The sequence below is a fragment of the Cebus imitator genome, unplaced genomic scaffold, assembly GCF_001604975.1.
Source record: "Cebus imitator isolate Cc_AM_T3 unplaced genomic scaffold, Cebus_imitator-1.0 Scaffold38, whole genome shotgun sequence".
Classification (NCBI taxonomy): Eukaryota; Metazoa; Chordata; class Mammalia; order Primates; family Cebidae; genus Cebus; species Cebus imitator.
The window spans coordinates 1,312,862-1,319,904 of record NW_016107353.1 but is presented as its reverse complement, the minus strand read 5'-3'; the positions used below and the strand labels follow the sequence as shown (position 1 = coordinate 1,319,904).

The following is a 7,043-nucleotide window of genomic DNA, read 5'->3' as shown; positions in this document are numbered from 1 at the left end:
AAAAAAAAAAAAAAAAAAAAAAAAAAAAAACAAACAAAAAAAACCAAGTTGCTTTAGTGAAGGAGTCTGTTGGTAGAAACCTCTGTTTCTGTTTGTCTGTAAAGGGTTTCGTTTTGCCCACATTCTTAAAGCTATTTACTGAAGATAAGATTCTGTGTCAGTGGTTATTTTCTAAATACTTTGAAGACATTATTTTGCCATCTACTGATCTTTACTGTTGACGTTGAGAAAACGGCTGTCAGTCTAAACGCCACTGTCTTGAAGGGAAGTTTGGGGTTTTCTCTTTTTTTTTTTGAGATGGGGTTTCACCATGTTGGCCAGGTTGGTCTCGAACTGCTGACCTCAGGTGATCCGCCCGCCTCAGACTCCCAAAGTGCTGGGATTACAAGTGTGAGCCACCACACCTGGCCATTTGGGGTTTTCTTTAAAATTATTTATCCTTGGTGTTTTCAAGTTTCACTATAATGTGAAACTTGAAAGGAGTGGGTTTTATGTATCAGTTGATATTCATCAGGTCTCATAAATACGAAGGTCTCACTTCATCAATTCTTGAGCACTGCTTCTTCAGATGCTTTTATACTCCTATTCTCTCCATTATGTCCTTCTGGAGCATTAATTGAATGTATGTTGGGATCTTTGTACTCTATTTTAGGGGTCAGCAAACTATAACACGTGGACCAAGTCCAGCCTGCCACTTGTGTTGGTAAATACAGTTTTGTTAGCACTCAGCCATTTACCTATTGCTGATGGTTGTTTTCACACTACACTGGCTGAGCTGACTAGTTATGCCAGAGACCATATAGGCCACAAAAGCCTAAAATATTCACTATCTAGTTCTTTGCAGAAAAAGTTTTTTTATTCTCTATGCCTCCATACCTTTTCCTTATTTTCCATTTTCATTTCTTCATTCTTTTATGTGGTTTTCTATATAATTTCTTCAGAAATATCTTCTAGTTTACTAATTTCATCTTCAGCTTTAATATACTGTTTAATCTATTCATTGACTTCTTTTTTTTAAAAGAAGGGGTCTCACTATGTTGTGCAGGCTGACCTTGAATTCTTGGGTTCCAGTGATCCTACTGTCTCAGTCTCCTACTTAGCTGGGACTATAGGTGCACACCTTATTCACTGACATTTTAATTTCCTGTATTCTATTATTCATTTCTAGAAGTTCTCATTTGTTTCTTTGTCACATCTGTCTGGTCAATTGAGTTTCCTGACCCTCATTATTCTTTAAATGCCCTCTTATTCCTTTTAACATATTACATATAAAACATATATTAACATATTAAATATATATGCATATATTTCCCCTTGGACTAAGTCCTATAAAGAAAAAAAATTAAAAATGTAAATGTATCTATTTTTTTCTATGTCGGATAACTGGAATACCTGCAATTTCTATAAGTCTGACCTGTAAAATGTTATTTCTGCTGCACAAGTTCATTGGTAATCAGGGTAAAGCAAACTAGGAACAATGAGAGATGCTATTTACACCATTCAGTTGGTAAAAACATAAAATCCTGGGATACCAAATACTTGAGAGAATGTGGATCAACGGTGTCTCTTACACTTCACTGGTAGGGGCAAAAATGTCTATGAAAATATTGGGAAACAATATGTCACTATCTTGTAAAGTTGAATATTCACATACAAACACCTAGCAATTGTCCTCCAAGATCGACACCTAGGAGAGACTTGTACATGTACATCAGCAGACACGAACAGGAATGTTTGGGGTAGTGCTGTTCTTACTAATGAAAAAGAGTGATATCGGATAAAACAATTTGTACAGCAACCCCCGGTGACATGAGTTTACCTATATAACAAGCCCATACATGTACCCCTGAGCCTAAAATAAATATTAAAAAAAAAATAAAGCTGCTATAAACATGTATATGCAAAAAAAGAAAAAGGGTGATATCTTCACCAATGAGATATTATATAGTAGTGAAAATGAATGTGGTACACTTGACAGGGATAAATAGTATTATTATAAGATTGAATGAAATAAATACATCCCAGAAGGCAGGCTGTACAGTGTGTGTGTGTGTGTGTGTGTGTGTGTGTGTGCATACACATGTGCATGCACATATGCGCCCCTGACTCTAAAATATTTGTGTTCATATGTTTGTTTTATTTTTTGAGACAGGGTCTCACTCTGTCTCCCAGGATGGAGTGCAGTGGCATTAGCTCATGGAAACCTCCACCTCCTGGGTTCAAGCAATTCTCCTGCCTCAGCCTCCCAAGTAGCTGGGACTACCGTCACGCACCACCACGCCTGGCTAATTTTTGTATTTTTAGTAGAGATGGGATTTCACCATGTTGGCCAGGTTGGTCTTGAACTCCTAACCTCAGGTGATCCCCCCATCTCGGCCTTCCAAAGTGCTGGGATTACAGGTGTGAGCCACCGTGCCTGGCCGTGTGTTCATATATTTAGATACTGGCTCACTCTGTTGTCCAGGCTGGAGTGCAGTGGTGCGATCAAAGTTCACTGTGGCCTCAAACTCCTGGGCTCAAGTAATTTTCTTGCCTCAGCCTCCTGAGTAGCTGGGAATGCAGGTGTGTGTTACTGTGCCCAGCTAGTGTATTTTTTAGATAAAAGCATATAAAGCAAACACAAACAATATGTTTCTTTAGGCATGCATATGTTTACCAAAAGAATGGTGAATGCAACATTACCGTGCAGGACAGTGGCTGGGGGATGGTAGTGAGGTGGAAGGATAGGCTCGGAAGGGCTCATAGGTGGATACAAATAAACGGCAGTGATCCCATTTTTGCGTGGTGGATTCAAGTGTGTTCATTAGGTTAATAAATAACATTAATAGCATATAGAAATAAGTAGTAACAGACAGGCATGTATAAACCATTCAAGAAAATGTGGTAAACTGTAGACTTTGATTCATCCAATATTGTGCACCTGAGAAATAAAAAGAGATAGAACTAGAAATGAAAGGCAGAGAAAGAGAGAGAGAAGGAAAAAAAAAGATTCCTATTTCTACAAGCAATATTTTTCAACTTGTATGATCAAAGATAGCCATGGAACCACATAAAAGTATCAAGACTCTTAAGAACTTCTGTTGACAATTTCATGGTCTAAAACAGCCATTTAACAACACGGTCAAGGCCAGGCACGGTGGCTCGTGCCTGTAATCCCAGCAGTTTGGGAGGCCGAGGCAGGAGGATCGCTGGAGCCCAGGAACTAAGAGAGCAGCCTGGGAAACAGAGTGAGACCCCATCTCTACAAAACCGCAACACAAAACAACAGCAACAACAAAATAGTCCATATACTGCATCTGACGTGATTAGCCTCATAAGAAACCATCAATCAACTTAAAAAACCGGCTTTTTGGTGGTGGTAGAGGGAGGAGGGGGTAAGGGTGCGAGTACAGTGAACGGCAGAGGTGCTCATCTGCATTTGCTGCTCCAGCGACAGGCGGCCTGGGAACTGCCCCGTGCGGGTCCTCCGCGGCCGGCACGCAGAGCCTCCAACCGAGTCCCGGAGGTGCGGCAGCCTGGCCGCCGTCACCTGCCCCAGCCAGCCCTTGTCCCCGCCCGCCCTCGCCCCGGGCCGGCCGAGTTCAGACCTGCAGCTCCTCGCCCTCCGCGCAGCGCGACTCAGACGCGGCGCCCGGCTCAGCTGACTCCCAGCGCGGCGCGGGAGCAGCTGGGGAAACAAATGCCTTACTTAGCCCTTGAGGCCTGGCTCAGCACAGAAGCCCCAAATAAGGCGGCCGACTCCACCCAGGCAGCCGCGATTGCTCAGGGGGCCGGTGACTCACTCGACCTAGCCAGCCAAGCACCTCTCTCCCTCCCCCTCGCTCGGGACCCTCGTCCAGCCCCCACCATACCGCACCACGCCCCGGGGAACACGCCTGGGAACCCTCCCAGTTCTCACCCCGCCCCTCCCCTGGCCTCCCCGAAACCAAACTCTGGCTCGGCCAACTGCTCAGCACCGCTTCCCCTGGAGAGCCCCGGTCTTTGAGCTGCCAAAACCCGGGGGAACAGGGCCTCGCTCCAAGCTTTACAGAGCAGGCATGCCTGATAAGTGTCTATTGATCAATGCATCCATTATGTCAGAGGACAAGGGCAAAAACTGGGCTGGCTCTGGGATGTGTGCGTGGAAGCCACTCTGTTTATCTCACCGTGGAAGGGAAGGCTGGGGTAAATCGGAGCTGCTTCAACACAGGCTATTAGAGCCTCTACAAGTGAGTGTTCTCACTAGTCAGCAGCTCTGGAAGAAAGGGAGGTAACCTGGAGCACACCCCATTTAGCATATGGGGACCCTGGGCCCCAGAGTGCAGAGTGTGACGTGCTTGGCCGGGTGCAGGTGGGGACTCTGTGGTTTCCGTGACCTCAATTTTTCTGGTCTGTAAAGTACAGCGCTTGGTTGTTTATTTTTTCGACAGCGTCTCTGTTGCCCAGGCTGGAGTGAAGTGGGATGACAAGGCTCACCGCACACCTTCCTGGGCTCAGTGACCCTCCCACCTCAGCCTCCTGAGTGGCTGGGACTACAGGTGTGCATCACTATGCCTGGCTAATTTTTGCATTATTATTATTACGTTGGTAGAGATGGGGTTTTCCCATGTTACTCAGGCTGGTCTCGAACTCCTGGGCTCAAGCTATCCTCAGCCTCCCAAAGAACTGGGATTACAGGCATGAGCCACCACGCCCAGTCTAAAGTACAGCACTTTTAACTTTTCAAAGTGCTTCTATTTAGATTTCATGCTCCCTCCCTAGGTTATCACAACTATTTTTTTGTGGATAGGAACAAATGAGAAAAATGAGGCTCAGAGGTTAAGTGACCTGCTCCAGGTCACACTGCTACTGGCTTGGCCAAGAGTGGAAATAAATTAAGGGATTCTTTTTAATGTCCCAAGATTCCCAGATTTTCACCCACTTTGAACACATCACTCACACTTGCTGGAACTCCCTCTCTCATTCTACAGCATGGAGAGAAGCCACTCTACTCAAGAAAGAGGACTCCAATTTTATCGGAGCTGGAGAAATGAATGGTCTCCCCAACCTAAGGAGAGTAAGGAGGGACTTTCCCACTCAAAAATCCCCATCAATACAAATATGTACATTTGTAAGCACTCTATGGTATACAATGCATTTTCACATCCATTATATGGAGTGATTCCTATCATTTACCTTACCCTGTAAGGTATTCAAGAGGATGTTATCTGATATTTTAAGGAGAGGGTAAAGGCTGCAGCAGTTAAGTGGCATGCTCAACAATAACACCCCGTTTCCTTCCTGTGAGTTGCATTACACTGGTTACCCCTGAGGCTCTCAGATAACCGACGTAATGATGAAGAACTCTCTATATTCATAATGGAAACCCAAATGTTCTCTGTCCACTTTTCTCATCTCTGTCCTCAAGATGTCCAGGTAGGAGGAGGGCAGAGACGTAAAATCTTGGCATGGGTCGGGGACGAACTACCAGCACAAAGTAGCTCTAGGCTTTCCCAGAGTCATATGGCAAAAGGTGCTACCAGCTCATGGATGAACCCAGGACTCCATGTCCTGGCCCTGGGTCCTGCCCTGAACATGTGCCTTGGACAAGCCTGTATCTGTCTTGGAAGCCACCAGGACTCTATCACTCTTGAATTGCTGGCAGCCAGTTGGTACAACCTCCAAGAGGCTGGGATCTCAGGCTGTCATTCCGAAGCCACCTAACTGCCAAAGGGCGTCAAGTGGCCTACCACAAGCACAGGGACTTTCCCATCCAGTATTCCATCATAGACATTAGACATGGTCTTTGTCCCCAGCCCCACAGTTGCTAATTATCTTTTGGCTGGTGACAGCCTCCAGATCTTCCTTTCTCTCTGTCCCTTCTTGCTCTATTCTTGGAATTTTTTTTTAAAATGCTTTTCTTTAAAAATATAGCTGCAGATAAAATATACTTAGCTTCTTTTTCACACATATACATTTAAGAGAATGAAGTCAGGAACTCTTTACGTTTCTCTCCAATCACAGGCCAGGATGAGAACCCAAACCACAGGGGGAGCGAGCTTCTCCGCCATGAATGAGTAATCCCACTCACAGGTTGATAGGGTATAGGGGGCTTTATTTAGGGTGTTCCACATCTTCTTCCAGAAAGCCTGGCCTTTAGCTGAGCCTGTGTAAAAGCCACTTTACATTTTGACTCCCACTTCAAAGACAACTTGGCCTGCTCATCTTCTCACACCTTCATGTGGGATCCAGACACACAGAGGAAGGTACTTCCCCAAGGCGATCCAAGAGTTCCAAGCCTTCACCCCTCTCTGATTTCTCATCCCAGGTTCAGGCCCTGTGCACCACTCAGGCTGTCTCCAGGCAGTCAGCTTCCAAAGCAAAGGCTATGGCCATCAGCACTTTTTTTTTTCCCTAATCATTTATTCATATATTTAAGTTTTTTGAGACAGAGTCTCCCTCTGCTGCCCAGGCTGCAGCGCAGTGGCACAATCTTGGCTCTCGGCAGCCTCAACCTCCTGGACTCAAGCAAGCCTCCCACCTCAGCCTCTGGAGTAGCTGGGACCACAGACATGCACTACCATGCTTGGCTAAGTTTCAAATGTTTTGTAGAAATGGGGTCTGACTATGTTGCCCAGGCTGGTCTCAAACTGGGTTTAAGCAGTTCTCCTGCTTTGGCCTACCAAAGTGTTGGGATTATAGGCATGAGCCACTGTGTCCAGCTGTTTTTTTGTTTGTTTGTTTGTTTTTCTGTTTTCTGTTTTTACAGAGAGGAGCTCTTGCTCTGTTGCCCAGGCTGGAGTGCAGAGATGCAATCATAGCTCACTGCAGCCTCAAAGCCCTAGACTCAAGGGATCCTCCTGACCCAGCCTCCTGAGTAGCTGGGCCTACAGGTGTGCATCACCGTGCCTGGCTAATTTTTTTAAGTGGTGGAGTCTCACTAAGTTGCCCAGGCTGGTCTTAAAACCCTAGCCTCAAGCCTCAGCCTCCTAAAGTGCTGGGATTACAGGTGTGAGCCACTGTGCCCCAGCCATCAGCTTCTTTGTTTCCTTTCTTTTTTTTTCTTTTCTTTTTTTTTTTTTTTT

At 45.3% G+C, this 7,043-nt stretch overlaps 1 protein-coding gene across 7 annotated transcripts in view; it reads right to left on the bottom strand.

Moving 5' to 3' along the window:
* Positions 1 to 7,043, bottom strand: part of ATP2B4 (ATPase plasma membrane Ca2+ transporting 4) — a 116,594-nt gene that overhangs the window by 87,746 nt on the left and 21,805 nt on the right. The window contains exon 1 of one of the 7 annotated variants that reach the window (XM_017525363.2): positions 3,588 to 3,736. The exons of the other annotated variants lie outside the window; for them this stretch is intronic. The gene's annotated coding sequence lies outside the window, so the exon portion shown is untranslated. Of the gene's footprint in view, positions 1 to 3,587; positions 3,737 to 7,043 lie in introns of those variants that run through there. 7 annotated transcript variants of the gene reach the window in all.